This window comes from Lycium barbarum, chromosome 5, assembly GCF_019175385.1.
Source record: "Lycium barbarum isolate Lr01 chromosome 5, ASM1917538v2, whole genome shotgun sequence".
In the NCBI taxonomy this organism is placed as follows: domain Eukaryota; kingdom Viridiplantae; phylum Streptophyta; class Magnoliopsida; order Solanales; family Solanaceae; genus Lycium; species Lycium barbarum.
This window is the reverse complement of record NC_083341.1, coordinates 104,535,092-104,542,425: the sequence shown is the minus strand read 5'-3', so window position 1 is coordinate 104,542,425 and position 7,334 is coordinate 104,535,092.

Genomic DNA, 7,334 nt, shown 5'->3' with positions numbered 1-7,334 from the left:
TTTTTAAATTTCATAAGTCTTTAGAAACTTTAATTTGTATACCGTTTCATCATATGCAAATTTGAAATAATTGATGAATGACAAACTCCTATTTCTTATGAAAAGATTTATAAAAGCGAAAAAGGATAACTTAATAAAATGAAAGAGGATATTCTCCGCTGCTACATTAGCTAAAATATATAATAAAAGCGCTTCACCCGAAAAAAAAAAAAACGCACATGAGAAAAGCTGATGATGATTTTCTAACATTAAACTAGGCGTGATTAGGTATTAACCAAACCTACCTGATGATTAATCTGATAACACTTTAGCCATTATAATTAATTGCATACAAATTAGAATTACTCCAATAAAAAGACATTATTTATAAAAATCTAATAGGGAGAGGACCAAAATCATAGTTAATTTCAATCTCGTGGAAGTTGTTTTCATATTGGTTGTACACTTTATGTTGATATGATACATCTGTAGTAGCGGTAGTGCATAAATAAAATGAATGAAATACAGTTAGTAACGGCACCCGCATATAACAATACCTTTCTATAATAGTCAAGTTTTTTCGGAACCGATTTTTATGTTATCTTTTACTTCTCTATAACAACATTTCACCTATAACAACAACCAATTTTATAACAGTACACTCTTTGTAAAATTACCCCTCATATAACAGCTATCTTCTTTTTTTGGTAATATAATAATTAACCATCTTTATAAAAATAGAATATCTATGATTACCAATAATAAATGTAGAGATTTTGACCAAATATTTGATCATTTAATACACTATTTATGACAAAAAAATATCATATGAATATATATATATATATATATATATATATATATATATATATATATATATATATATATATATATATTTTCATCATTAAACGATTTTCCTTTGTTATACAAAGTGTGACTAAGCTTAGAATTTGATAATTAAAATTGAAAATTAGATTTTATGCATCTTTTTTTCCTATAACGGTGAAGTATTATTTAAATATTAATGCTGTTATAGGTGTATAATAGTCATTCTCTATAACAACTGAAAAATTTCGGACCCAACTATGCTGTTATAGAGAGGTTTGACTGTAGTTGAATTGCATTCAAATGTGAGGCAACTTATGGACGTAACTGAAAACACTTGTAGAAACCTTTTTTTGGAATAAGACATCTTATTCAACCGATTAAGTTTGAAATATTATTCTAATAAATGTCTTTTGGCTTAGATTTTATTTTCCTTTTTGTTCTAATAATGAATGTGAATTCCCGTACGTAACTAGATGCTTTCTATTTGTTTTTCTCAATTTAATTATTTACTGTTAGAAATTTAGTGATCCGATTAATCAAAATTGGCATCAAGCAGACATACTAGGAAAATTTAGGCAAATAGACCTTTCTGAGGCCACTTTTTAATTTTATCTCCATTTTGACCACTGTTTAGATTCTTTCCCTTTGCTACACAACTGGATTGATCTGAATTTGGAGCTACCGTCGGACAAATATAGACCGGGATTGTCTTCCACTGATACTACTATAAAATTTATTTGGGAACGTTGGACCAAAGTCAAAACTATATATTTCAATATTTGTTCAGCCTCCTACAAAACAACTATTATTATTGTTTCTAACTTTAACTAATAGTTTATATTCCACAAAAACATTGTCTCAAAACTACACCAACTTCATAACTTCTCTATTAAAGTTGAATAAAACAGAAAGCTAACCTAACACATTCAATTATGGAACATCAATCGAAAGCTTATACTTAACTCTAGTTCAGGGTTTTGGACAACTTTAGATCTCGTCTAAATTAAAGTTCCCATTTAATTGTATGAGTTCAACTTTATGGACGATTTTAGACGGTCTAAATTTTAATCATAAATGTTTTAGGTTCTTTTACAATTTTAGATCAATATCTAAAGTTCCTAAATTTGTGTGAATTCAACCAGGAATAACCAACCTCTGCATCAATCCATCCGACCTCTAATGCTCATACTTGACATGTTAATACTTCAAGCAATGAGATACATGTTTAACTATGTCTTTCTTCATCCTTCTCCACCAGTAATGTTCCCCTCAAGTACCAATACATCTTAGTAGCCCTAGGATGTATTGATTACCATGAACTATGCATTTTCTCACAATAAGTCTCCTAAAGTCACCTACATTCAGCACACAAGTTCAGTCATCAGGCGTGTTTCCTGTTGAAAACCGATTTCAGATCATCCTCGACTCTCATCTTAGCCGTGTACCGGTGATCCACTCGTTCCATGTCTTGGCAGGGAACTCCCTCAGAATTTCCTTCACCTTCCTCGATGCATCCGAACTATTCGAGTTCAACCTGTCCGTAAACACCGAAGCAGCCCAATCTTCAGGGGTGGTTGGCAGCATCATCCACTCTCGCTGGAACCTCTCAACAAAGCTACGGAGTAACTCATCTCCATGTTTTTTTATGATGAAGATATCTTCTTTGTGAGTCTCAATCTTTCAGGCTCCCGCGTGAGCTTTGATAAAAATATCTGCAAGAGAAGCAAAACAGTCAATAGAATTTTCAGGTAAATGAGTATACCAAGGAAGTGCTCCCTTCATGAGCATTTAGCTAAATTTCTTTAGCATGACTGATTCGATCTCATGCTGCTTCACATCATGCCCGGTGATTGTGGCTTCGAAAGTTGTTATGTGCTCCTACGGATCCGTTGTTCTTTCATATTTCGGTATATCCGGCATCTTGAATTTCCTTGGGATTGGCTTAGGAGCAGCACTCAGTTTATAGGCTATCTTTCCATACTTTCTCGCACCTACTCCTTTTACGATGGGAGGGGCCCTAGGTATTTGGCTCATGCGATCATGGAGTTCCTTCTTTACCGTAAGAAGCCTAGCCAGACTTGCATTCTGTTTGGTTTGCCCCTCAATCTCTCCCTTCGCTCCTCAACGCCCTTGTTGCTCCCTGCCCAGTCGAGGAGTGCTCAGTCGGGAGCTGTCCAGTCAGGGCGTTCACAATCCGTTCCATGTACTCCATCATCCCGCGTTGAGACATTATGATAGGAGCCAAGGCCTTCTCAGCAGGGGATTCTTCCTCCTTGTACATTCCTACCACTTTTGAGTGAAGTCATCTCCTCTTCTTCCTGGGGTAACGCTCCATGTAGTAGGCTTTCTCGCTTTCCGCCGAGTTGTTAGAGGAAGGCCCTTTGCTAGGGTACCTAGTGAGAGTTTTTTTGATAAGGTGTGCACCTCCTTTTCCTGTTCATCCTCCTTTTTCCAGCTCTTAGTCACTCCTCTGTCCGAAAACCCTCTCACCCAGTATGTCAATTACTTTGGATGTCTCTCCTGATGGCTGAGAACATTGCGGGTCTGCCACCTTGTCAAGAAGATTTTCCCTAGGTGTATTGCTACTTTGGTCTGCCATCGCTAGATTCTCATTGCGGAGAAGCTTCGAAAGGCCTTCATAAAGAGTTTCAAGCAACTAATTGAGACAACACTACAACTGCCTATCCCCACAGATGATGCCAAACTATTTCCCGCTAAAAATCGATTTTAGGAATATCAGTTAGATTTGTTGTTTGTAGGGTTTAAAGACAAGCGAGTTGTATCCGATCCAAAACTCCCACTAAAACAAAGATTTAGTATAACAAGCATTAAAGGTAAAGAGAATATGGATATGAAATATATGAGATAATGTAAGCAAAGATTCAAAATAAGATTCAAGAGTTCTCTCAATGTTACAAGCTTGAGAGCCAAAGTTGCTAGGGTTACAAGTCTAAAAATTGAGATGCTCTTCCTTCCCTTGGAAGCTACCTTTATGCTAGACAAAATTAGACTTTTCAACCCTATAGTATCGAGATGTGACATTCCCGTGGTGCCAACTATTCCTTATGCTGCGAAATGCAAATCGAGGCTGACTAATATGACGTGAGTTGGTAGGGGTAGAAAACAGCTATGATGCGATTCTCGGATTCTCTCATGCCTGCTAGGGGACTTACACTTGTAGGCATGAATTCCCCAATATAGATAGTCCCCACTTTTCGGGATCTTTGTTACACAAGCCCGAGAAGTGGAAAAAATTTCAAATCCTATGCGAGAAATATCTGAAGCATTGCCGCCGGTTCAGTGATACAATGTGTTTTCTAGAATTGCATTTATTATGACCCTCTACTCATTCGGCAGTGTCTTTTCATTTGTATCGGATGGCATTTGGGGATCAGGCACGGCTCTTCACTTCTCAATGGTAATGATTACTATCCTTCTATTTAAGCCCCACTCTGATCCAGGCAAACCTCAATTCATTCATCCATCACCATCAAGTTCCCCCTTATCATCCTACTATTCTGTCCAGAAAACCCCCTGATCAGTATGTCATCATCGTCATCATCTTTCTCTGCCGACCACCAATAGCCCATCTCTTTGGAGGCATAAATGGACAGGGTCATGAATACCCCTGTTCACCCTCGAGACAGAGCAACTACTTCAACTGCCACATTGGAAATCGATCTTGGCTCCCATGCTGTAGGCATCGTTCCTCTGGTCTTTAAATCTCTGAAGGACTTTCGTGCTAGTCAACGTCAGGAATTTGTAGAAGGAATTTCTTCTTTGATCATTAAGTCTTCCATCCTGTCACGACCCAGCTGGGGGCCGCGACGGGTACCCGGGGCTAACCACCGAGCACCGCTCGTGCTATCATTTCCTTAACCCATTTAGCAATCATTCATCGATTCCCTGTTAACTTTAAAAAGGATCTGGTTTACATTACAGAATATAATGCTCTAATACAAGAACATATTTCAATACACTTATACACATACATACTATCCACGACGTGGAACCACATAACCCACATCGAGTATCTACGAGCCTCTATTGGATGACATATACCAATATACACAAAAGGATCAACCGAATAGCACCTCCGGAATAATGGAGTGCTCTTGTAAATCTGCAGATGGCTCCTACGGATCTGCACCGTCTCCCTGTCTACCTGTGGGCATGAGCACAGCATCCAAAAAGAAAAGGATGTCAGTACGAGCATTGTACTGAGTATGTAAGGCATGCATCAAGAAATAAAGGAGAGAATAAGAAGATAAAGTGAATACAAGAAGATAACCAGTAACTGCTTGCGTCTTAAGGCGGATTCATGCATGAATACTCATAAACATCATATCGTGTATTGCTGCGGAACGTGCAGCCCGATCCATATATCATCATGTATCAATATATTGCCGTGGAACGTACGGCCCGATCCATTACCCATATATCCCGCGTCCGGGATGAGATCATAATATGACAGCTGACCAGGTGGCTATGCGTCTATAGCGCCTCACCTTTCCTCATATCCCCTGTATACATATACATATCATTTACTTATATAATATACATAGCATGCATGAGAGCCCAAGGAAAGGCTATGGCTCTATCGGAGTGACGTAAGGTCGGTAACCTTCGATTATATTATGGATTAATCATGATCGTCATGTCTCACCTTGAAGGAACAATTATTATAAGGTGGGACTATCAATGAAGAATACAGATATGAATAATAACATCAAGAGGAAACATAAAATAGGGTCATAATCTTATAAGAAGTCAATCCATATATTTTTGGAATCTTAAAGGAAATGTAGTCATCATCCATGAATAAAATCGAGAAGTCAATAGATGGCTCAACATTATCATGTCGTCTTTGAAATCGTAAACTTGGAACCTTTAAACATAAAATCGTTCTCATCATAATGATATTCTCATTTTTGACATCATCGGTGTCATGGAAGAACATATCCATCGTTTTTATCATAAGAGCTCACATAATCACAAACTTTGGTTTGGAGAATACGAATATCTTGGGAAACAGTTATGGATTATCAGGAAGGAAATCATACCCTGGGATCTTAAACTCTTTAACTGTTGATAACAAGGGAAATATGGAAATAGTTATGAAATCATAACCTAGGGATCATGCCTTGAAAGAGAGGGACGAGCCTCACATACCTTGGACGTTTACCATTCTTATCTCTTGCTGGTTTCCCTTATGATGCACTCGTGTATACCTTCAAGAGAGTTCATGCCGTCGTTAGTTAAGCAATTATAAGAACGGACTTCTATTTCTAGGGAAAATTGGGCAGCATTTCCTTTATTTCTACTACGTTTCCCATATTCTATTTCGGCTCCCAAGCATTCACAACAATAATCACAATATAGAAACCAACAATCATCGTTTATATAAATTTAGCAAACTCCACCAATTTCCTCCAATTTCTCCACATTTAGTGGTTTTAGCCTATCATCACATCTCCTCATACGTCACACTTATCCCATGGTCTAAACGTTATTTATAATGTATTCATGATCACAACAAATCAACATTCATGATTTCCATCCAACTACCATTCAATTGTGACACTACTCATCCTTTTAAAAACTCATTTTCCAAGTTTTTCTACAATCCAAGCATCTTAGCTTTCCAATACCTTAAACAACATAGTAAAATTATGAAATATACCTTAGATGATGGTGGAACAAGATTTGAATGGAATTCTTCCTCTTGCACCAAAGTTTCACTTCGCCTCCTTAGGGTTTTCTTGAAGAAGATGAATCCTACTTGAGTTTCATATGCTTTGCTCCATGGATTTTATGTTGCTGATCATCAATTCCCCTTGAACTTTTCTTATGGATGAATGTTAGAGTATTCTCTATAGGGTTCTTGAAGTGGAGAGTGGGAATGAAATGAAAATAAAATGAAAGGGGGCCCTTATATTTAAAATTGAAATCTGGCCAAGGGACTTTATACGGACCAACATACGGTCCGTATAATTTTTACTGACCGTATGTTGGACCGTACATTTGGTCCAGAATATTATCTTCGTCTTGGCCAATTATACGGTCCAACATACGGCCAGTATAATTTATACGGACTGTATGTTTGGCCGTATAATGCCAACTGAAGCGACTTCCGTTCTCGTTGACTCGTTTGTTCTCCGATCCTTATGGAGCCTTCTTAATACTTGTTTAGCACTTCAATACCGATCTAAGGGACGTTATTACTTAAGACATCATTATGCCCTCGTTAACTCGTTGCTCGAAATTCTTGTTTGATATACAACATGTGACTCACTTTCCCTTAATAACTTTTGTTCCTCATCTCGGATGTCTTTGAGAATCTTAATTAGGGCCATTTACACCCTTATTGCTCGCCAAAACATCACATATGTTATGTCCTTCTCTCACCTATTCACTGTACACGTACGGAGAATTTTCAAGGTTTAACATTGTCCCCCCCACCCCCCCCCCCCCCTTTTAAAACATTCGTCCTCGAATGTTAAAATACTCGGGAATTCTAGAAATAT